This window comes from Artibeus jamaicensis, unplaced genomic scaffold (assembly GCF_021234435.1).
Source record: "Artibeus jamaicensis isolate MK-2021 breed Jamaican fruit bat unplaced genomic scaffold, CSHL_Jam_final contig_354, whole genome shotgun sequence".
Taxonomy (NCBI): domain Eukaryota; kingdom Metazoa; phylum Chordata; class Mammalia; order Chiroptera; family Phyllostomidae; genus Artibeus; species Artibeus jamaicensis.
In genome coordinates this window covers 28,578,473-28,603,139 of record NW_026521803.1, presented here as the reverse complement: position 1 = coordinate 28,603,139, position 24,667 = coordinate 28,578,473, and the positions used below count along the sequence as shown (strand labels likewise).

General features: G+C 41.9%; 1 protein-coding gene and 1 long non-coding RNA gene across 2 annotated transcripts in view; one reads left to right on the top strand and one right to left on the bottom strand.

The window, feature by feature from the left end:
• Nucleotides 1–6,092: 6,092 nt before the first annotated feature.
• On the bottom strand, nucleotides 6,093–7,258 carry LOC119063625 (uncharacterized). Its single transcript, XR_005085213.2, has 3 exons — nucleotides 7,094–7,258; nucleotides 6,849–6,995; nucleotides 6,093–6,565 (listed from the first exon to the last, which is right to left on the bottom strand). It is a non-coding gene; the product is annotated as an uncharacterized LOC119063625 (long non-coding RNA).
• An 8,453-nt stretch (nucleotides 7,259–15,711) lies between these two features.
• The window catches only part of SMAD2 (SMAD family member 2), a 74,218-nt gene continuing 65,262 nt past the window's right edge, over nucleotides 15,712–24,667 (top strand). The window contains exons 1-2 of the mRNA XM_037165044.2: nucleotides 15,712–15,802; nucleotides 16,136–16,219. The gene's annotated coding sequence lies outside the window, so the exon portion shown is untranslated. The remainder of the gene's footprint in view (nucleotides 15,803–16,135; nucleotides 16,220–24,667) is intronic.

The following is a 24,667-nucleotide window of genomic DNA, read 5'->3' as shown; positions in this document are numbered from 1 at the left end:
GGGTATGATGGATTGCTCCCTCCTTCTTGAAACAGTCACCACTTTCTCCTGGTTTTCCTCCTACCAACTTGATCTCCTTGGCTGAATGTTCTTCATATTTCCTCCTTCTAAGTGATGGAGTACTCTTGCAGGTAGGTTGCTAGGTTGCTATGGCCTTTTCTTGCCTATAACCACTCTCTCTCCTTAGATGAGTTCAACTGGTCTTACTTTGAACATCATTTCTCCCATCCAGAGGTGGGGCTTATGTTTCCTCTCCTTGAATCTGGACTCTGCGAGTGTGTGGCCAGTAGGTCATGGTCGAAGTGCCACTGTGCCAGTTTCCAGACCTAGACCTTAAAACACTGGCAGTGACTGCTTTTTCTCTCTCAGAACACTCGCCTTGAGCTGCTGTCGGAGCTGCTGTGGGCCGTTGGAGGCCTCTGGGCTGTGAGCAAGCCGGGCTGCGTGAAGAGACCCTGTGCAGGTGTGCTGGCCCACAGCCAGCGTCACCCGCCAGACGAGCAAGTGAAAACATTTCCCGGTCATGCCAGCATGAGCTCAGTCAGCCCTCCTCCCACCTTGAGGTTGCCCAGCTGAGGCCACAGACATTGTGGAATAGAGGTGAGTTGTCTCCACCGGGTGCTGCCCCACTTCCTGACGCATGGAAGCTGTAGTAGTTTTATGCCATTGTTTTGAGGCGGCTGGTTACACAACAATGTTTACTGGAATAGTCCATCATTGTAATTACTCCTCAGCTCCTTCGCCCCTCTCTCAATACTTCATTTTCACACAGGAAAAACCTAGCCCTGGCTAACCAGCTCTCTCCTTATTCCATGCCTGGAACCTCATAGCTGAATGTGTAGGGAATGCTCATTCTAGACTAAGAGGCAAGTCCCTAAAACGGAGGCCCCTTCCAACACCCTCGCCCTCCTTTGCCCATGCTCTTCCTCCTCGCTGTGCTGGAAGTGGCCTGACATGCTTCTGCCCCAGAGCTTCGCACTCTCTCCTCCCGCCGCCTGAGAGCCTCCTTCCCCAGTCTCATGCCTGCAAGTCTCAGCTCCATTGTTACCCTCTCAGTATGAACTTTTCTTTCTTTTTTTTTTGTTTTTGTTTTTAGCTTTTCTTTTTTAAATTTTATTGATTATGCCATTACAGTTGTTCTATTCCTCTCTTCATTCCCCTCCACTCTGCACCCCCCCCATCATTCCCCCCCTTTAGTTTATGACCATGTGTCTCAAGTTCTTTGGATTCTATATTTCCCACACTATTCTTGCCCTCCCCCCTATCTATTTTCTACCTACCGTCTATGCTACTTATTTTCTGTACTTTCTCCCCCCTTCTCCTCCCACTCCCCTGTTGCTAACCCTCCATGAGATCTTCACTTCTATGGTTCTGCTCCTGATCTAGCTGTCCTTTTTGCTTGCTTTTGTTTTAGATGTGGTTGTTAATAACTGTGAGTTCGCTGTCCTTGCACTGTTCATATTTTTTATCTTCTTTTTCTTAGATAAGTCCCTTTAACATTTCCTGGTGGATTTTAGTCACAAATTAGAGGAACATATGAAGGCTAAATGAATTGAAATGAATCAGTATGAACTTTTCTAAGCAACCTACTGCAAACTGCACACAGCCCTCCACCCCTACTCTGCACATGCCAATTCTTCTTTCCTGCTTTATTTCTTGCCACTAAAGTTAACATCCCCCGGTATTTACTACCATTTTCCTTATTTTCTACTCCCCTGTCTGTTCCCATCTAGGATGCCATCCCTGAGAGAACAGATTTTCATTTCATTTACTGCCATTTGCTGTTTGCCAGTATCTAGAACAGTACCTGACACATCGTATTTGCTTAATAGATATTTTGGAATGAGTGACTCTCCATTCTAGGGATGAGCTTCTCCAGGCAAAGTCCTGCTGAAACACTACAGTAGAAGTTCCCGGGCACCATTCAGCCTGGCTGTCCTACAGTCTTCTTCCATAACGCCTTCCTGGGGACAGTTCTACCTCCAGCACCTTCGGCCACTTGGCCTCATCACTCTTCCTGGAACCTCTGGGCTACACTCTTTCTGGAGCCTCTGGGTTACATCCTGTACCCAGGCTAAAACACATTGCTTCCAGCTACAACTCTTGTCCTCCCCCGTGCCCGTGCACACACACTCCCTGAGTCCCCTGCACCCCAGATGCAGCCTGGTCTTGGGGACCCACGCTAGAAAGTAGAAGCAAGGCCCTGAAAAGACACAGCTCATTTCCCTGGTCATTGCCAGTGTCCAAGCTCTAGGTCGCAGGCCTTTTGATTGCCTTCTCCAGAGCTAAAGAGTGGGTATGCGAACTAGACCCCGAAGGTCAGTTATGAGAAACCCAGTGCCATTTCCACTCCGCTAAAGAGGGAGGTTGCCCACAGGTCTGCACGCGGTGTGGATTTTCTGGTTTTTACTGCGATCGAAAATGACCACTGAGGCTAGTTGATCTTAGGCACGATGTTTTACCACTAGGGGACTTTTTTTGTTTATAAGAAAAATTTCTGATTTTTATTCTTAGGATAGAAAAATAGTAAGAGTTATTGTAGTGTTATCTCACATGCTATTTTGATACTTACTAAGTTTTTAAATGTAGAGTCTATAGACTGATTTCACTGAAAACTGACTGTTAATGGGTAGGCAGCACCAGACTGGCAGAAGCCCTCCGGTGTATTCAGAACACAGCTGCATGGGTGCCCGAACGGTGACAACATTGAGCTTAGACACCTCCCATGGGGACAGTGATGGGCTGTAGTGAAGGGATCCCCTTAAACCATACTTCACAAGTCGTAGGGTTTTGAGAAGCCCTATTGGTGGGCTAAAATTACAATATATATATGACAGGTAGAAATATTCCAAGGGCTTATTTTCATTTTCAAATGAAATCTGTAGTATCTGATTATAATTACTAACCCTATTGTATACGGGAATATAAATATCTGAATTTTTCTCAGAGGACTTGGTTTACATCCAAAGATGTTGGCAGTGGACACTAAGTTTACCTCAGGAATGGCAATCACGCAGCACTAGATTAAGAAAAAATGCTGGAGTTTAGCATTTTGGATACTGATAAAAATGACCAAAATAGAAACTAAACAGAATTGTCACATGTAGTCCACTGTAGTTTTATAACCATTATCCTGTAACTTGTTTGTACCAAGGCAACTTTTATACTTTTGATATAACATGTAATAAAAAATTAAGCAATTCAAAAAAAGAAAGAAAAATTCCTTCTTTTGGGGGGTCCTTTGACAATTGAGATGAAGGAAGTGTTAAGAGCCCTGAACGATGACAGGACTGGTCTTACAGGTTTGCTCTCTTCCCTGCTGACCTCCCCCATGGTGCCTCCGTGTTCCCAGGTGAACGGGAAGTGCTTTGAGACAAGGCACCTTACTTACCTCCCCTTCACGTCCTTCCTTCGAAGTCCACAAAGGAGTACTTTGCCTGGAATGTTTAAAAGTGCTTATTTATTACCTTTCTGGTCTTCCATTCAGAATGGAACACTCTTTAAAAAAATTGTATTGATTATAATTTTGCTAATGAGAGAGACTAGTCCTAATACTCTGAATTTTTTTGTGGTGCTTATTTGAAAAAGTAATTCAATAAATACATATAATATGTAAGGAATATCTTTTTCTTTCTTCACATCTTAACTTGATTTACCACTTAGCACCTGAAAGTGAGGAACCAAACCTTATTAAATATTTTATAGCTTCAGAGATCAATCATTTGTTCATTACAGGGGCTTAATAAAGTAATTTAAAACAATACTATCATTATAAGTTGATATCAAATTTGAAAATTTTGATTAAAAAAGAAACGTATTTGCTTCTAATAAGAAGACTGAACAGTAGCAATTCATGAATTTTATTTCATATTGTATATTTCCCACAAGCTCTCGTGTGTGATTTTTTAGAGGGTCGAGCATTTGGTAAATGTTTAATTCTGCTAGGTTTTTGAACACTTCCCCTTCAGGCTGTGGATCTTTTCCTTAGTTTGACCTTCACAGTCTTGAATGGCACGGCTCCTCTTGCTCATCTCTTTCCACACCTCCTAATGCCCCTCCCCACTCTTCTCCTTTCTCCTTCCCATATAGACATGCGCCTCCAATGTCTGGGCCTTTGCACATGTGTTTCCCTTTGCTTTCTTGACTCTTTGCCTAACTTGTAGCAGTATCCTTTTAGCAATAGTTGCCTCTTCTTCTGGGAAGCCTACCCTGATCTCTAAGACCAGGAGAGCTGTCTCCTCTAACAGAAGATCCCACAGGGCGAGGACTGTGTCCTATTCCTTCTCTTCCCAGCACATCTCAGAGTCCCCAACAAAGTAGATTCCACAGGAGCACTTTGAATGGACAACTTGGGTGCTTGGCATCTTTGAACAGAAATCACAAAATGTCATTGAAGAGATAATTGTTTCATTATTTCAGTGAAATATTTTATTTATTGACAAACAATTCCAATAGCAGCATGCTGTATGTTTGCTAGGCCTTCAACAGACATTAATGATCCCTTTAAAAAAACTTGGCAGAATGCTCTCCAGTTCCATCCATGCTGTGGTGAGGGTAGGAGCTCCTGCTTTCTTACTGCTACGTAGTATTCCATTGTGTAAATGTACTACAGTTTTTTGATCCACTCAATTACTGATGGGTATCTAGGGTGCTTCCAGCACTTGCCTATTGTAAATTGTTCTGCTATGAACATTGGGGTGCACAGGTTCTTGTGAATTAGTGTTTCAGGATTCTTAGAGTATAATCCCAACAGTGGAATTCCTAGGTCAAAAGGCAGTTCCATTTTTAGTTTTTCTGAGGAAATTCCATACTGTTTTCCACAGTGGATGCACCAGTCTGCATTCCCACCCACAGTGTACTACAGTTCTTTTTTCCCTACAACCTTGCCAGGACTACTCCTTGTTGATTTGTTTATGAAGGCCATTATGACCTGTGGGAAGTAGTATCTCACTGTGGTTTTAAAATTTGCATCTCTCTGATGGCTAGTGATGCTGAGCATCCTTTCATTTGTCTCTGGGCCCTCTGTATGTCCTTCTTGGAGAAGTGTCTGCTGAGTGAAATAAGCCAGGTGGTGAGAGACAAATACCATATGATCTCACCTATAAGTGGAACCTAATCAACAAAACAAGCAAGCAAGCAAAATATAACCAGAGACATTGAAATAAAGAACAAACTGACAATAACCAGAGGTGGGGAAGGGGATAACAGGGGAAAGAAGGGAAAGGGTCATCGGGAACATATATAAAGGGTCCATGGACAAAGCCAAAGGGGGGCATGATTGAGGATGGGAGGTGAGGGTAAGCAGAGTGGGGGAAAGTGGTGGTGGGAAAACAGAGACAACTGTATTTGAACAACAACAAAAATAAGTAAATAAGTAAAAACTTAGCAGAATCTTGTAAATTGATTGGCAGAATACCTAGTGACACAATCAGAAGAAGGAAGAACTTATAGAATAGAGTTATAATTTAGGAAGTACTAGAGAAACTTATACATGAATGTTTAGAACAGCCTTAGTCATCCTGCTAAATGAAAGAAGCCAGTTGTAAAAGGCCACACACTGCATGATTCCATTTTTATGAAACATGCAGATGGGGCAAATCTATAAAAGCAAAAAAAGTAGATCAGTGATTGGCTAGAGCCATGGTAAGGGAAAGGAGGAATGGAGAACAAATGCTAATAGTAAGGGGTTTATTTTAGAACATTTTATGAAAATGCTCTAAAATTAGATTGTGGACATCCTAAACCATTGAAATGTACAGTTTAAATGGGCAAATTGTATGTGAATTGTAACTCAATAAAGCCTTTTAGTTTTTAATGATTTTTAATTGAATTTATTACAATGACACTAGTTAATAAAATTATATGGGCTTCAGGGGTACAGTTCTGCAATACATCATCTGCATATTGTCCTGTGTGTTCACTTCATGTCAAGTCTCCTTCCAACACCATTTATTCCCCTTAACCCCCTCTTCCCTCCCCCAGCCCAATTTCCCTCTGAGACTCACTATACTGTTGTCTATGAGGGTTTTTTGGTTTGTTTGTTTTTTGCTTAATCCCTTCACCTTTTTCTGCAGGCTCCCCACCCCCTCCCCTCTGACAGCTGTCAGTCTGCTCTCTGTATCTATGAGTATGTTTGTTAGTTCATTTAGTTCATTAGATTCCATTGACCACATATAAGTGAAATCATATGGCATTTGCCTTTCTCTCACTGGCTTATTTCACTTAGCATTATACTCTCCATGTGCATTCATGCTGTTGCAAAAAGTAAGAGTTCCTTCTTTTTTATAGCCATGAAGTATTCCACTGTGTAAATGTACCACAGCTTTTTTATCCACTCATCTACTGATGAACACTTGGGTTCCTTCCAAATCTTGGCTATTGCAAATAATGCTGAAATGAACACAGGAGTACATAGAGTCTTTTGAATTAGTATTTTGGGTTTCTTTGAATATATTCCCAGAGGTGTAACTCCATACTGCTTTCTTTAGTGGTTGCACTCAGTAAAGCTGTTTTTAAGAAGTAGTAGGGGCCCTGGCTGTTGTGGCTCAGTGAATTGAGCATCAGCCTGCAAAACAAAAGGCTACAGGTTAGATTCCTGCTCAGGGAACGTGCCTGGGTTGCAGGCCAGGTCCCCAGTTGGGGGCATACGAGAGGCAACTTCACACATTGATGTGTCTCTCCCTTTCTCCCTCCTTTCCCCTCTTTCTGAAAATAAATAAAATATTTCAAATACAGTACAGCACGTTTGTTATAAAGTTATATCTCAACAGGCGTGAAAAAATACTTATCTAAATAATCTTCACTTGTAATAGTTCTACATGATACTTCTTGGTAAGTGAAAACCAAACCTCTGACATCTGGGCCTTTGAAATCCTACGTGCAGAGGCCAAGGCGTCCCACTCGGTGCTGACTAGCTGATGGGTGAGAAGTCACAGTGAGAAGATGCTAAAGATGCCAGCAAAGCTGATGCTCTCTGATGAACTCCAGGGAGGGAGCTGTAAATGAGGTGAGTGGAAAGATTATTCAAAGGACATAGCATAATTAGGAAGGAAACAGCAAAATCACATTTATAGTGTAAAACATAAACACGTACCTGGAAACTGACAGTTTCTAGAAAACAAGATTGTTTTTGTGTAGACTTCTCTCCAGCTAGCTGTCAGATTTGAAGAGTCTTCATTTCAGGCACCAGTGTGGTTGGCATAGTTGGAAGGAGTGTTGATCTGGGGTTTAGGAGACCCATGTTCTAGTCCAGCCTCTGTTATTTATTCACCAGCCAACAAACAACTATTGTAAGCTTGTTCTATGCCAGGCTCTGCATCTAGCCCTGGTTATCCAAAGTTTCAAAGCTACAGACATACCCAAGGATCTCACCTTTCAGAGAAAGACAGTAAAGAGGTACGATAACTGCTATGACAGGAAGGAGGGGACCTAGTCCCTCCTGAGGAGTAAATACAGAAGAGGGAGGAATGAGGGGGAGGCTTACCATGCACTGAAGTCTATTGTTTTCTTGTTAATTGTTTGCTGTCTCACAAGTACCCCATCTCCTTGAGGAAAGGGAGCCTTTTCTATCAATTCATTTCTTAAAAAAGTTTTATTGAGACATAATCCACATACCACATGACTTATCTATTTAAAGTATACAATTCAATGGTTAGTATATCCACAGATTTATACAATCATCACAAGATAATTTTAGAACACTTTTATTACTGCAGAAAGAAACCCTGTACCCATTAGCAGCCAATCTGCATCCAGCCCTCCTTCACTGCCAGACTTAGCTACCACTAACCTACTTTCTATCCTTACAGATTTGCCTATTCTGGATGTTTCACGTAAGTAGAACCTTACAGTGGGTGGCCTTCTGTGACTGGCTTCTTTCATGTTTTCAAGATTCACCCATGTGGTGGCAAGTTTCAGAACTTCATTCCTTTTCATGGCCAAATAATATCCCATTGTATGAACATGCCACAATTTGTCCATTCATCAGTTGATGGGCATTTGAGTTGTTTCCACTCTGGGCTATTGTGAACAATGCTTGTAATGAAGATTGTGTTCAAGATTTTGAATGGACATGTGTTGCCATTTCTCTTGGGTGTATACCTACAAGTGGAATTACTGAATCATAAGGTTACTCTGTTTAATCTTTTGGAAACTGCCAGCCTGTTTTCCAAAGTGAATGCACCATTTTACATTCCTCCCATCAATTTCTCTATGTCCTTGCCAACATTTTTTTTTCTGACCACAGATAGCCCACTGGGTCTGAAGTGGTCACCTTGTTCATTTTTGTACCTGTAGTGCCTTAAAGAGAACCTGGCACAGGTAAATGCACAATTTGCTTGTTGAGCAAATTTGAGAATATAGTAGACATTTGTCATTCGCGGGTTCTCAGCACCTGACCTTCTTGACTTTGTTTGTGGTAATCCAGTGATTAATGTTGAGAACTAGATCCCAATTACAATGTAGAAGCCAAAAAAATGTCAGCTCCTTATTTTCCCAGCCCTACTTGCAACCACAGCAAGAAACAAGTGCTGAACTTGGTAAAACTAGTACATCTGCCCCAGCTTCAGAGAGGCCGCTGTAATCATGCAAAATAGGTTTGGTGGAGAATCCATTCTGGTGACAATAACAGATACTACAGTGGCATCTGGTTTCCAAGAGCAACAGTGCTGGGAGTGCCAGTGGTAGGTGGTACCAGCACCCAGGCCATTGAAGTGGAAGTGTAAATGGAGGCATCCTGCACTGAATGGTGGTGGCAGTGATAGACACCTCCCTCAATGGGCTATAGTGCTGCCCAGACTTCCTTGTTTTTCCTTGTTGTCTGAGCCTATTTCTGCAGCCTTCCCAGCAATTGTGTCAGCCTCCCCATGTCTTTTCAACAAATTCCCTTCTCCTAGGTCAGCAACATCAGTGTCTTCTGTTGCTTGCCACTAAGAACCCTAGCTACTACAATGAATACTGGATGGGTGGGTAGGTGGTGGGTGGGTGGATGGATGGATGGATGGATGAATGGGGTTATGTGAGTAGAAGTTCATCAGGCACAAACGCCTTTCAGGCAGAACAAAGAGCACAGCATAGCCCTGGGGATGAAGGAGCATGGTGTACTGGGAAAACTGCCAAGAGTTACGTCTGGCTGGGGTAGAAGGAGTAAGGTAAGGAGTGGTTAGGTGTAAAGCTAACAAGACTAGCCTGGGACAGCTCAGGAAGGATCTTTTTGTATGCTGAAGAGCTTTGATTTCACCTTGAAAAAAAAAAGCACAGAAAAATGATCAATTTAATCAAGGTAGTGACATCAGATTTGTAATTAGAGAATATGCTATTAAAAAAGTCCTGGCAGCAGGGAGAAGAATGAATTGGAGGGGAGGAAGATTGGATACAAGAAGACTGGTTAAGTAGCCATAGCAGTAATTCCAGTGGAAGACCACAAAGGTCTGAATCGAGGTCGTGAGCTTGGGGAGGAGGCATTGGATCTGAGACATGTTACAGATAATGGAGGTAGAGCCAAGAAGAATTTTGTCCTCATTCCAGTACATAGGAGTGAAGGAAGAAGGTAGATCATGGATGACTCCAAGTTTTCAGCCTAAGTCACTCAGTATATGGTAATGCCATTTATGCATGCATTCATTCATTCAGCTAAAATTTAATTAGCATAGACCTGGCCCTACCTTGGCTGTGGTAACAATAACTCTATATCGGGTTCAGTTTATGTGTCTTCTCAGATTTTCTGGGCCTCAGCATCTCTGAGACCCTTGGCGTTTTGCTCTGTTTCAGCTTCCACCCCGAGGGACTTAGTTAAGTCCTTGTAGTTTGCCTGTCAGATGCTGACCAGCCACAGGCCCACAGCTGCCTCCCATCACTTCCAGAACCTAGGGCGGGGCCCTTGGCTTTCCAGTGGCTATCAAAGCATATGGGTAGCACAACTGGGCAGCCTGGGAAAGTTAGCTTTCTGTGGGACAATCTTTAGCCAACAGGAGATGGGGGACACGGAGTTCCTCACTTGCTCAGATTGTTTCAAGGCATGATTATTCCATACTGTCTGTATGAAGATGTCCTTCCTGTATGGTCAAGGAATTGCACCTGTCAAGAAACTTGCAGTTTCTCTTCAAGGCTTGTCATTAAGCACCAGGTATCATGTTAATGTATCACCATGCAAGCAAGGCTCCCCATTCCTCCTCGCCGTTTCCCTCGCTGTCGCCACTTTGGGACACCACCTCCTAAGCAAAGCATTAGCACTTAATCCTTGTATCAGGCTCTGTTTTCTGGGGAACTGGGCCGAGATACACCCAAATAGAAAAACAGGAGATGATGAGTCTGGGTGAACTTAAGTAAAATGATCCATCCATTCACAAAAAAGTTCTTGAGTGCCTCCATGTATGTTTGAATTAGAGATACTATGGTGAACAAAACAGATGTATTTTTTGCTCTTGCTGGGCCTACATTCAGTGGAGTGGTAACAAATGTTAAATCAGCACAGAAATTAATGAGCATGATAGTTCCAAATAGTGACAACGGTTTTAAAGAAAAAATGTAAAAGGTAACACAATAGTGTGACTGGTATACATATGGGGATGCTAATCCAGATGGGGTGTTCAAGGGGACAGAGAATAGATAGAAGCGTGCTCCAAAAAGAGGATCAGGACCTCCATAAAAAGTCACAGAAGGATGCACTGGAGATAGATATATTGTCTAGTGTTGAGGGATGTGTGGATAGGAAATTTGCCCTTATCTTGACTATGAAGTAGTTGAGTAGGACATATGCAAGGAAAGTAATGGGAGCAGAGAGGTTGAAGAGAGGAGCAAAGGCAGGAAAGAGGGTGCAGAGCAGGAACAGGTAGAAGTGTTAGTGAGCAGTGCCAGAGAAGAAAAGATAGCCACTATGTGTATAATCCCTGACACTAAATGGCCACAGAACTTGGGAGAAGCCTGGTCCTTGGTTTCCTTAGCTCCAAAATAAGAGTACTGATCAAGCTTCATGATTGTATGAAAGCAAGGAGGAGCTGATATGAAACCTCTACGTAGCTATGTAATTTACTCCTTGAAATACACCGTTGAAATCCTTAGGACTCAGTAATAATTGGCTCTCTCCCACCATTAATTATAGTCTGGCCATTCACCAGCTAACACAATTGTCAGACTCCTTTAGCAAAATGTCTTTTTCATAACTGAGGACTGTTTACAGTAAGAACAAACAATTGGGGCTCATTAATTCAATCATTAGGACACTGATTATGCATCTATTGTCTACTCTAGTTAGTTATGTTAAATAAGCTCTTCAGTCTTCATCAGAACAATTATGCTAATATGCTTGAAATTTCCCAAGAGTTTTATACTTTCACACACTTATCCTGCCTACCAGCAGCCTGGCTCAGACTGCTTAACATTGTCACACACAGACAATTATAAATAAGGCATAAGGTCCTATTGTTGACATATGACTACAAATTATGCCCCTCACAATAGGACTTGAGATAATTTGTGCATCTGTTCTTTTAGGGGTGAGATAGTGGCCTACTTCCTATCAAATATGTAGATCTTAGATATTTAAATACCTTAATGGGAGTACTCATTGCACTGGCATTGTAACACTCCAAGTCATATTCGAACGTTCATTGGATTAGCTATCCAGTGATCAATTGATCCAGTGATCAGTTATGCCTTTAAATGTATAGCCAAGAAATATAATATTATCAGCTGTCTGGAGAATGATGAGAAATATAACTTATTTTCACCACCCATTTTTTTCTCAACCAGAGCCAAACTTCTCTCTTTGAATTTTGAAAACCTTATCTGTATGTTTTTTTTTCTGAGTGATTTTGGCCATAGAATAAGAATTTTCCATCATGACCAACCAATGCTTTTATGATTGGTCATAACAGATACCTGATAAATACTTGCTAGATTCAATTCTTTTTCTTGTGTATGCTTTATTCTCATCTCCATCAGATGTCAGTTTTCACTTCTAACAAAAAATAGCATGTGAGTTTGTGTGTGCCTGTGTGTACAGGGGCAGGTGTGACATCTTTAATGTAAGTTTATTCAAAACATAAAATTTCATTGTATTGAGATAAAAATCCAGCTGGTGTTGAATTTTTCCTATAATTATTTATAACAAAAGTAACACCATATTTTTGCTCTTTACAATTTTACTTAGATTACCTCCTGCAGTCAGTGTCCTTTCAGGTGCAAGTGGCTGGATCTTTCCTTAAGCTGAACTAATGTTCATTTCAACTTAGCTCCACCATGAGGAGCAAATACAGAGATTAGATGTCGAAGAGATGCTGTACAGCTGTATGGAGGGCGCCTGCAAACTGGAAGGACAGGGCAAAGCTGTGTAGAATGCTTGCAGACCTATGACACACACACCATTCTGCTGCTATGCAAGTGCTGTACGACACTTTTCTTCAATTACTGTATTTTGGTAAGGGTGTGGGAAGACACCTGAGAATGAGATATTTTCCTTACCCTTCTGGAATGTAGGCAAAACATACATACAGCAGAAGCTACAAAACTGCTCAAGACTATACTAACAGATCGAGATTAATCAAAGTGAAGTCATAATAGGTACTCGTGTATCATTCTGACCACGAGAGAAAATTCATAGGTGAGTGATATTCTTCTGGTTGGAGTAACCAGGAAGGGCTTTCTAGACCTGGTAAGAGATGAATGAACTATGAGTCGTGTCTTTTGAAAAATCAACACAAGGGTAAATATTTTTAAAACTTCAGCTACAGAGGAAGTAATAATGAAATTTAAGTTTTCCAGGCATGACTTCCAGGTTCTCTTTCCAGAAGCAACCATGATTACCACTCTTTTAACGTGTCTTTCTAATACATTTAAGTACTTTTAAATTGATTCTGAGTTTTTAATTTCATTGATTTTGCAGTGTCATAAATAACGAAGGGTTAGTGTCCACCCACATAACAAATAAGATATATTTAATATAATTTATGCAATAGAGATTAATGATGATAGGTCTTGAGGTACCCTAGTCAATTTCCAAGTTGATTGCTGCCCCTGCTCCATCTGCCTTCAATTTCGCTTCTTGACCCACTTTTGTTTAGATCCATTTCTATCAGAGGGGACAAAAAGCATGTTCCAATTTCTAAGCCCTTTGGGAACTGCATGGGTAGTTAGATTGCTCCCCCTCCCCTCAATATTAGAGATACTGAAAAGCTTCCTAAATGGAAGAGTTAGGGACCCAAAGTCTGATGCTTTGTACAGATGGTCTTAAACCTCAAGCATATCATCCACTGGATTATTGTACCCTTCAAAGTTCCTAATTCCCATAGCAGGTTCTTCTGGAATCCCAGCCAGCCCTGCTTTTGTTTCTATCCCTACTTCCCCAGATGGATACCCAAATAAATGTACACCCTGGTCACCTAGGAGAAAATATTTGTGTGACTCACAGGGTAGTTAACCACAGGGCATTTCATATTAAAATGGTTGGCTTGTGTCAGCAGGAAGACAAAAACCAGAAGCAGGATTCCTACTTCTAAATTGAAGTGCCTTTGCCCTGTATCACAGGTGGCAAATACAAGGCCCACAGGCCAAATCCAGACCTCCACCTTATTTTATTTGGCCTGTTTCTACCAGGCAGCAGCGCTGAGCTCTCGTTTAACTGTTAAAGAGTAGTTACATTCATACACTCCTAAAATCACATTCAGCCCTTTGAAGGCAACTTTGAGGCTGATGTGGCCCCCTGAAAGTGAGTTTAACATCCCTGCCCTAGACCACCCTCCCTGGTGGCTCTGGGATGTGGAAGCAGAGGCTCAGGAGGTGGGAAAGTTCCATCAGGTGTTTCCGGGGTCTCCTTCACAAGCTATTTTTAAAAAGGGGGAGTAGAGCTGCCTCTAAACTGACAACAGAAGAAAACCTTGGAAGAAAACTTTTGAAGAATCGCTGCTGAATAGTGTCAACTTAGCATAAGTAAATGCAGGCGACTGAAGGGATGGAAATATTAACTATGATTGATTTTCTTTTAACTTCAAAGCCCTGTGCTACTATTCATTTTGATATTATTTTATTTAATCACTGTGTAACTATATTAGAATAGCTATCATTGCAGGTGAGTTCCACTTGCCAAAGATCACAATTAAGAACAGAGCTGAATTCAAAACTACAATGTGCCTACCTCCAAGATTCATGCTCTTCATCACAACCTTTCCATGAGAAAAGTACTTCTGTTTGAGAGAAATGGAGGAAATTTTGAAAGGACATCTGGAAAACCTGTGAGTTTCAGGGAATGGCCAAATAAATCTCTCTCCAGAAGACCCCTTCCTCAGAGAAGCAAGCCTTCATTTCTGAAAAGATTATACTTCAAGAATTCTTACTGTTTGAAATGGTCACTTGGTACTTCCTGTTTACTTACTGGTATTGTTAGCGCCCCTTTCCTGCTTGTAAGTCCCCAGTGAAATGAAGTAAGGAGTATGAGATTGAGCGCTGAACAGGGAGCCAAAATTGTCGTTTCTGCCACCAACTATCTGTTGGTGAGACCTAACTTTCGACTTTAGTTTTATGGTGCTCCCTAACATAGTACTGTAAGTGCTTAATAAATACCTGATGTAGTTGATTAATCGGGTTCAGTATTTCAACAGAGACTTGAGTGTTCCTAAGGTAAAAGCTAAGTTACCCGAGTGCAGTTTTGCCCCCAACCAACTTTGGGCAGTGATCAGCTTAATTAGGGTCTTGCACCGCTGATATTGGGGGCTTACCGACGTCATCTGAACAGCGGAAAAATGAAGGGGAAGGTAATCTAATAATTAACGGGCATCGTGCTTACGTTTTAATCTTCACTAGGATCTTTCACACCATGGAGTATTAACAGCATTTTTTTTTTAAATCGAAGATTCAGGTTAAAACTACCTGGCAGCCCAGACATGGACTTATTTACATCTCGAACCCCGCCCCCGCTTACTACCACAAGGACCCCGCCCACTCGCCCACTCATTCGCAAATGGGCGCGCCCAGTGTGGGTCCAGTACCGCGGCTCCACCGAACCATCTTTCTGCTTCTCTTTCGTCCCGTCCTCCGGGCGGCCCCACGTTTTCCCAGGGGCTGAGCACGTGTCCACTCTCGTCTTATCCTAAACAAGGTGGGCCAAGCAGTGGCCCCCAACAGGCCCCACCCAATGGCGCTGGAGACCGAGGGGGGTCCAGGGCCGAGGCACTGAAGGACCGGGAATCAATGGGGCTGTTTTCCCACATGTGCTTCCTCCTTCCTCCCTCCCTTCCTAGAGACTCTCCTGTGAGCTCGCCGGAGACGAAGTCAACCGAAACCACGGGCGTCCCACCCCACCTCGTCCGCGCCGCCGTCCTGGCCGCGCCTCGCCTCACGTTCTACGGGGGAGGCGGGACCAATCAGGGAGCGACGTCTCCCTTCCGATTCGAGGCCCGGGATGCGCGGCTCACACCCCGAGCACCTCGCGCGCTGATTGGCTGTGCGCGCCGCCGGTCGGGCCGAGAGGGCAGGGCGGGCTTGAGGGAAAGGAGGTGGGGAGGTAGTGACCGCGACTCTCGAAGCCCCGCTCGCGCGCCGGCCCTTCCCGGGCGCTCGGCCTCCTTTTTTCCCTCCTCCGCAGGTCTCTCTTCCGTGCGCGCTGAGCGCTGCGCTCGGCCGGCGTGCCTCGCGCCCTAACGGGCGGCCGGGGGCGCCAATCAGCGGGAGGCAGGGTGCCAGCTTCGGGGCTGCGCCGGCGAATCGGCGGGGCTCGCGGTCCGGGGTGGGAGGCGGGTCTACAGCGCGGCCGCGGCATCGGAGGAGCAGCACCGAACCAGCAGCTAGGGATCTCCGAGCAAGCCGCCCAGAGGTGGGTGCGCCGCGCCGCTGCGGCGGGCGGCGGAGGGCGAAGGGCGGAAGCGGAGGTGGGCCGGTGGGCGAGGCGGGGGAGAGCTCTGCTGTCCGGGCGGCCGAGGGTGGGGGGTGGTGCGGGCGCGCGCCTGAGGGGAGGAGGGGCGGTGGCGGCGGGACGCGCGTCCCCACCCCCTCCTTCCCGCGGGCGGCGGCCCGGCCCGCGCCCCCTCCTCGTGCGCCCGGGCCGCGGGCTGGGCACTAGGTTGGAGGAGGCGGGGCGGGAGGCCGGGCGGCCGCGAGAGTGTTTTCAGTTCCGCCTCTAATCTCCCATTCCCTTTCCCCCTCCCAGCCCCTCATCCCATTCGGAAGAGGAAGGAACAAAAGGTCCCGGACCCCCGGCTCTGGTGGGGCGGGACCCGGAGCCTTGGTCCAGGTAAAGTCGAAACGCCCTGCGGGCCCTGGGGGCTAGGGGTGTGTTTGTGCTGGGCTTTGGTCAGTGAGGCTTGCTGCGTCTCCTGGCCACCGGGGCTGGGGGCTGGGGGCTGGGGGCTGGTGGCTGGTGGCTGGTGGTTGGGGTGTGGCGAGGTCGGGGGAGCCGTGCGCCCGGCCCTCGGGGTACGAGAACAGGGGGCCGGGCTGGGCTGGCGGAAGGGAAGGGGTCTGCAGCCGGAGTGCCTCCTACCTGGCCTGGGGGTTCGCTGTGGCCCTTCCCCTCTGTCTCGAACACAGTTGGTAAGTTTGTAATTCTGATTTTCAAAGCCGGAGGGACAGAGCTCTTGTTTCGGGAGTGGTTGGGAAACCGTGTTAGGAGCATGCGATACTTGGCTTCCACTTTTTTTTAGCCCCCCCCCCTTCACTTTTGGTCCCGTAACCTTTGTTAACCATTATATTCTTGGAGTTCTGAAGTGCTTGTGTGTCCTCTCACACAAACATGTATACGGCTGTTGAGATCCTTCTCTACTCGTAAAAGTTGCTCTGAGTAGAGCCTATTAGGTTTTATCACACGTCTTTAGAGAGCACGCTAATTGATTTCACGTATTTCAAACTTGGTTTCCAAACTACAGCTTTAATTGTTTTCTCTCCGGGGATACTGTCCTTGGATTGGGTACTTTTGTCTTTTACTTACTTAATCCTTATGTGGTTAATGGTTTCCTTTTGATTCTAAACAAAGGAAAAACAATTCCTAGGTTGGTTTTGTTATTTCTTCCTTTTGACTCTTTAGATAACTAAATACTACCGATTTGTTGTCCACTAAACCTTTATTTAAAAAAAAAAAACTCCAGGTCAAAACGAATTTGGAAGTAGCATTTTCTGTCATATCTTGCTTGTTACAGTTTGAGATATCCTAAATTTTGGTGTTTTAAACTTTTAAATGACACATGTAAGGTAATTGTTAATAAGTGATCACGCAGACTTTCTTGGGATAATTTCACCTTTTCAAAAATGATCCTTGAAATTTGAATTAACTTTAGATCTGAATGATTCTGTAATGTTAGTTTCTTTTCATTTCCTGTCTTCTGATTTCATATGAATTGAACACGTACCACTGATTGTAAGGATGTTTTATTTGAGCCAAGTAAGATGATAAGTTTGCTGTTATTCTGTAAATGCATTTGTTATTCTAGTTGTCACCTGCTTTAAAAAATGTTTCTCTAACATGGTAGTGTAAGCCAGTTAGTTATTTGAGGAGTTTTAATGTGAATAAATAAATACGCAACTGTAACATAGAGATTGGAGAAATAATGTAAAATGGACTCATAAGTGTATTACAGTTTGAGGATTTTCTTATTTGCCTTAAGAAAACCATTCAGGAAAAAGCAAAAAGAAAACCCTACAGGATATCCATAGAATTTTCTCCATGAAAAGATCATTTAGCAAACATTTACATTCAATTTAGAAAGTAGCACTGATTTTAAAATTAAAGTTTCTTAGTTTTTGCGATAAAATTAGTTGTGGTAGCAAATAAGAGTAGTTCAGGTCTTGTGGGCATTTTTAAGGTGAGTACCCACTTACCCCCCTAATGTTACAATTAATTGACTTGAAAGTAATTAATGTAAGTGATTGGAAATATCAATTTCTTGGCTTGTTTTAATATGACATTATTCTTAGAGCTTGTTTTTATATGCTATACCTTCTGAAGTGATTTAACAACATTGTACATGTTCAACGAAAGTTAGATTTTTCAAGGTTGTAACTTATCTGTACCAGTCATAAGTGGTCAAATTTCCACACAGTCTGTAAGGTTCATGAAATAATAGTCTTGTGAGAAACTGTGCAGGGCAATTTCCTGTTGTTTGTGGCTTGTCAGGCTTGGTGTGTGTTTTAACTCAAGTAGGAATTTGGGGATGGTTTTGTGTATTTCAGCAGAAATCTCTTTAATTTAAATAAGAGTTGTTTCTGCTGCAAGAATGGCAAAAGGCCTTTTCATATTCATTTTGTAAATATTAGAATTATGTTGCTGTAATCGCCTTACTTTGGGGGAAGACGTGAGTGAAAAACACTTTATTTAGCTGTATAAACTGCTGACCATAAACCTATTGAATTTTTACATTTCACAAATATTTTCAGGTGTGGCTTTTATAAAGGTGTGAATGTTTCTTATTGTTTGGGTTTGATTCTGCTGGTTTTATATTTTATGACTCCAAAGGCCTCATTTGTAGCACTTTTTAATACTGATGTATTTATAATGTATATAAAAACTGTATTTAGTGCATTCTGGCAGATGGAGGTTTATTCATATTCTTGGGACAAAAGTCATTTTTAGAAGATAGAGAGGGGCATGCATGTCTTAGATTCCTTGGGTCTCATGATGGGAGTAGAAGAGCCATTTTTAAGCTCTTAGTTTCTGTAAGAGGAAAGATGTTTTCCACTAAGTATTGCAGGGGTATATTAGAAAATGTGAAAGATTTCAGAACCAATTCAGGAGAGGTCAAACGTTTATTCAACAGATAACTTGCACTTGTTCAATAAGTGCAAGTTATTTACTTACTCAACAAGTAAACGTTCTTTGATGTGTGTTGGGCCCTGGACTAGGCAATAAGGTGTCTAACAAGGAACAAGTATACTCCTGTCCCTTAATGGGATTAGAGAAGTAGAAGCTCCTCCTATCTCCTGTCCTGTCCTCCAGTGTTGAGAATAAAAAAAAATCAAGTTATTGCAAATCGAGGGAGCATGTAATGCATTACTGAGCCAATTTCTAAAGTATGCTTGCATTGCTTTCCATAATGTAGCGGACAGCACGAGGGCTGTTAGGTGTTAACTCACAGTGTCACTGAAAGCTGTCAGTGTCTGGGGAGCGGAAACTCACCACCATTTTTGCACAGTCCATACAAACTGAAGATATGGCTTGTCTTTCACAAACATTTTGTTGCTGAGCAGATGAACCCTTGTAAGAACTAAGCTTCATTTGGCCTTAGTTTGTTTACCCATTGTTCTTTAGTTATAGAAACTGGTTGGGGAAGAAAGCAAACTTGAATCAGTTAGGTTCCAATAAAAGCATCAGAAATAAAGTGTAAAAGCAATTAGCTAAACCAAGAACAAGGATTGGGTTGCAATATGTAGTGGAAAGACCATGGCTTTTGGAGAGAGAGCTAAGCTAGTAGTAGTTTCTCAGTTACTATATTGGGCAAATTACTTAACTCCTGAGCCTTGTTTTTTTCTGACTGAAAATTGAGGTAACACCTAAATCTTAAGGTTATTATAAGGATTAAATGATCATGATTAAAATACTTAGAACATTGCCTCAGACCTAAGGGTCCTCCCAGATGATCTCCTGTTCTCTTCTGTTTGTGGGTTTCAGTTGTTTTCTCTCTAATCCAAATGATTTGTCTACACTGTCATCCTTGACCTATGATAAAAAAGCATTCGAGAAGCACACACTAAGCAAAGAAGGCCTGGGGAGTCAAATTGTCCAAGTCCTTGTACCTTACAGCTTTAGTTGAAGGAGAGCCATTGAGACCTTTATTCAGAACCTGTCGGTATTTGCTTCAGGTATTTCTAGCAAGGAAAGTTATCTGGCTTCTAAGTCCAGAATAGATTAGAAACAAGTAGGCTGGGAGTAATGTGGGAGGTTAAGGGGGGGGGGGGTGAGAGGTGGGAAGGTGGGGAACTGTTTCCCACTGTTGTAAGAAAAAACAGATGGCAGCCTGGTAGAGGGAGTCTACAAGACACAGAAACAAATATTCAAAGCCTATCCAGCATGTCTGGGACCATTCAGTGCAGGACCAGACCTGAAAGTGTAGTAATGAATGTTCATCAATTAGCTTAAGTCATGTTTGGGGAAGTCTTTTTAAGAGTGCAGCAATCTACATAATATACTTTAGATTACCATTCAGGATGATTAACAAATGTTCTTAAAAGTGTAGAACATTGTACTATGCGGAATAATTTGTTTCAGAGAAGAACTATAGTACCTGCTAGGACCAAGATATTTTTCATTTGGTTTGCCATTCAGTGCACCACGATGACTGACTGAAACGCCTTTCATGCTAAGCTCCAGTAGTACAGGATGGTGGTCTAAATGGACCAGCACCCCATACCACACGTTTTCTTTAGAGTTAATTCTTTTTGTCATTCTGCAAGGGTGTCATGTAAAACTTTTCACTCAGTTTTTGAGATGGAGTATGTTAAAGATTTCCAGGGGCCAAACTAATGTAGAAAGTTGGCTAATCTGTTTGAGGGCTTTTTCCCTCTTATATGTGACTTCTACCCAGTATTAACTTTAATAAATTTTTTGGATCCTCCTCCTTCCTACCTCACTGTTAATTTCTAAATTACCAACTCCATCACATACTAATTGGTGACATAGTAATAGCCTTGACTATATAAAAATAAAACCACATGATTTTTTTAAACCAGTAGTACGAAAGTAATCAAGTTTTTTTCCCTTTAAAAATGCACAGAGGCTATTGCTTGTCATATGTCAGTTTTGATCATTTTTAGATTGGTATAATTGTGTTGTATTCAGTTAGGACATATTTCAATAGTGATTCTGGATATATATATCTCAAGGATAGCTCTTAGCTTCAATTTCAGTAATTTCATGTATGGAAAATATAGTTTTGCCAAGCCAGGTAGATTTAGACACCGCCTCTGGTTTAGTCAGATGGACAGAGATATTTGGGTAATTCTGTGACTTAAACATAACATTCTAGGGTCTGAGTGGTTCTCCTTTGGCTCAGGGGCTCTTTTTAGTTGTGGTGGACCTATACTGATAGGATAGGTGTTCGGTAAGTTAATGTGTTTAGGTTTGTACTCCTAAGAAAACAGATCCTGAAATGATTCATTCTTACTCAACTGTGTGAGTTTCCTATGAAATTGTCACTAATTCTTCCAGGTAGTTCTGTAATTTTTCAAAAACTGGAATTACTTTGGCTTTTTAAGACTAGAGCAGTGGAAAGTAAGTGTAGGCTTTAGTTGCATTCCGTTCAGTACCCACGTCCAGTTTGCGCTTGAAAAGCTGCATTTCTTTGAATAATGCACAGTGCCCTACCCTTGTCTCCCATCCCTTTTGGGGGTGAGGGTGTAGTTTCATGTTCAGTGTACTCTGTAGAGAAGAAGAAGAATCTTCAGGGAGCCACTGGAAGTTTGCATTTTTAATTCAAAAAACAATCTGAGGAAGTAGCATAGTAAATCTGTGGTCTGGTAGTTTGCCTGTGTTTAAAGTAAATTCTCATGTGCTGCTTCAGCTTCTTCCAGAAATTCTTTAGAGAGATAGTGGTTAAGGTATTGTGAATATTAAGGAAACGCTCCTTCTTAATCATGTCCTTCATTACACAATGTGGGGCGGTGAGTCTGATTTGCAAAGTTCGCAGAATGAACTCCTGATAAATGGTGTAGTGGAAGCTAAGCCAATGAGCTTTCTCCCTTGATTTGAATGAACTATGGAAACTTTTTTTTAAAGATGCTCTGTCTGTCGCAGTGAATGCAAATTTTCCAAGTTTAGACCAAGTTTTCCCCCCCCAAGTTTTACTTTATAGACAGGTGGCTAGGCTATATGGTTCATGTAAATTGGCCAATTAAACTTTTTAAAAAATAAATTGTTTTAAGTATGAGGAGGGTCCGGCTTTAGCCTGAGGTCTGTGCATTGACCATTTCTGCTCTAAATCACTAGTTTTCGAACTTAAACCATGTGCGAACGTATACACATGCAACACCCACCTATGCACACGACAGCATTGATAAGGCTCGTAAAAAAACAAAACAAAACAACAGGCAGAATCTCAAAATGCAAGAAGAATGGATGGGTGCTGAAGCCCTGCCTGCTTAGTTTTTCTGTCATTCTTACCCCCAGGAAGCCTGGGAAGCTCCATTGAGGAATAATAGATCTTAGGGAAAAATGTTTGCTGTAGACCTGTGCTGTTCAATATGGTAGCCACTGGTCAAATGTGGCCATTTAGCAGTTGAAATTACAGCACCTGTGACTGAGGAAATGAATCTTAAATTTAACTCAAATTAATTTTAACCTAATAGAAGGTTCTTTTGGACAGTGCTAGTAGACTTTGTTTTGATTGCACCGTATATGTCTGACCTGAGTGTGAGCTGCTGCTCAGCAGAGGGTCAAGACAGACAGGAATTTGAGGGGCAATTGGAGTACTGAATATTTGTGCTGATTTCAGTCTGGATCTGTGTAGTCTCCTGATAAATGGATGCTTTTTTCATAATCTGGGGGCGATAACCAGCATGTTAAGTTTATGTTTACAAGCTGATTTTAGAACTGTAGATTCTACTCAGGAAAGGTAAAAGGAATATAACTCAGGTAAAAAAGAGGTAATCTCCTTCCACAGCAGGGGTATAATGTGGCTTTCACTGAAGTGAGACTACTTTTAGGGTTAAATTCAAGCTCCAACATTGGGTTCAGCAGTGCACACAAGTGAACACATGAATGTTTTCTAGTTGCTTTTGTTTAAAAGGCACATTACCCATCATTCTCCATGGGGCCAGCTTAAGAGTTCCAGTTGGCAGTGTGTTTCCTTCCTAGCTTACAACTTTGGAAAAAGCATAGTTACAGTGGGAATGGAGAAGTCTTTTTTTTTCTTTATGGTTTTTAGTGTAGTTTAATTTTTAAGACGTTTTCTGTTTTACTGATTTCTTTGACTAAAGAACTTGTAAAAATCCAGGTCATAAGTAATCTGCTTTTTTCTCTACCTTGTATAATATATGCTCATGAATTGCCAAAAAATCTAGCAATGATTTTATACTATTTTTGGCGGGACCTTCAGTGTTCTTTATGGAGGCAGAACCATCGCATTTCAAGCATTTTATGTTCCAATATCTAACTTGATTTTTCTCCTGAGGTAAAACTTCATATAGGTATTTGGGAATATTTTTTATTTGCACTTTGAAGGTATTTGAAATTACAGTACATTTGCTTTCTATATTTAATCACTTCCTTTGTTCTAGACTTGAACTTTGTGAAATGTTACTTTGCCACTCTTTTTCATATTCCCCTTTCCACTGCCCTTTCAGAAGTCATCAGTGAATTCTGAACTGCCAAGTTTAGTGGTTTTTTCCTCATTCATACTACTTCAGCCTTTGCTGATACTGACTCTGCACTCTCCTGATCTCTTAAAATCTCACAGACGTGCTAGAACAGACCCAGATGATTAGGCCCTTTTCTCCAGCTGTAACTGCCGGATAAAATGCCAGACCTGTTTTCTCTTCTGTATAGTTGATCTACATTGTATAGTTGATCTACAGAAAGTCCTCAATAACAAGAAACTAAGGAAAATCAGTCAGTGTTAAGGAAAAACTGGCCTTGGGGAATTAAGTAGATAAAAGAATCTAGTAGCAGGGGACGGGTTGTAATGTCATTCTGGGAAGTGAGATAAAACTCTGGAAACTGTATGCTTAAAAATATATATACTGTTCTGATATCACTGAAACATCTGTGGCCTCTGGAGGAAAAAACCTCAAATCTCTCAATGGAGGAACTAGAAAATACTAGACTTTATAGGTGGACTTTAAATATTGCATTAAGTCCAAGCAGGGTCAATAAAAAGCAAGATACCAGCTAAATGTAGAAAGTGGGGCTTTTTTAACACAGCTATATATTAATGTAATGTGAAGAATATATTTTGTAAAGTCTCTTTATGTCAGCCTGTGCCTTGCCACCCAGTTGCCTTTTCAAAGGCAAGCAGCATTACTAGGTTTTTGTGAATTATTACAGAGATTTTATGCATGTAGAGCAGCCTTTTGCATATATTAACTTTAGTACAAGTGGTCGTATATTTTACTTAACAGTGCATCCTGTAGATTATTCCGTGCTTTATACACAAGTGCCTTTTTACGTTTTCTTTTGGTTGCGCAGGATCTTTTTGTGTGGTTGTCTGTAATGTATTTCATCAGTCTTCCATTGATGGACTCAGGTAATCGCCAGTCCTATGGCATTAAAAACAATGCTGCAGCAAATAACTGTTTATAAATCACTATATATACACGTAAGATAGAGTTCTGCAAGTTGGTCAGTGGATATTTACTTCTGTGGATATATTTTAGGGAATGCATTCATCCTTTTTTTGAGTAGGTCATGCATGCATGTGGTACAAAAGTCAAAAGGAACAAATTAGTAAATAATAAAAAGTAAGTCTCCTTCAGATCATTGTCCTACTACCCTGGTCCACTTTTCAGAAATGTAACCACAGTTACTATTAGCTTCTAGCCACTAGTTACATGTGGCTGTTGAACACTTGAAATGTAACTAGTCCAGACTAAGATGGGCTGCAGGTGTAAAATGCACACGAAATTTATAATACTTAGTCCAAAAAATAGAATATAAATTTGGATATATTGGGGTGAATTAATAGAATTACTAAAATGATTAATTTTTCTTATTTTCCCCTACTTTTTGGATGTGGCTAATAGAAAATTTATAATTACATAT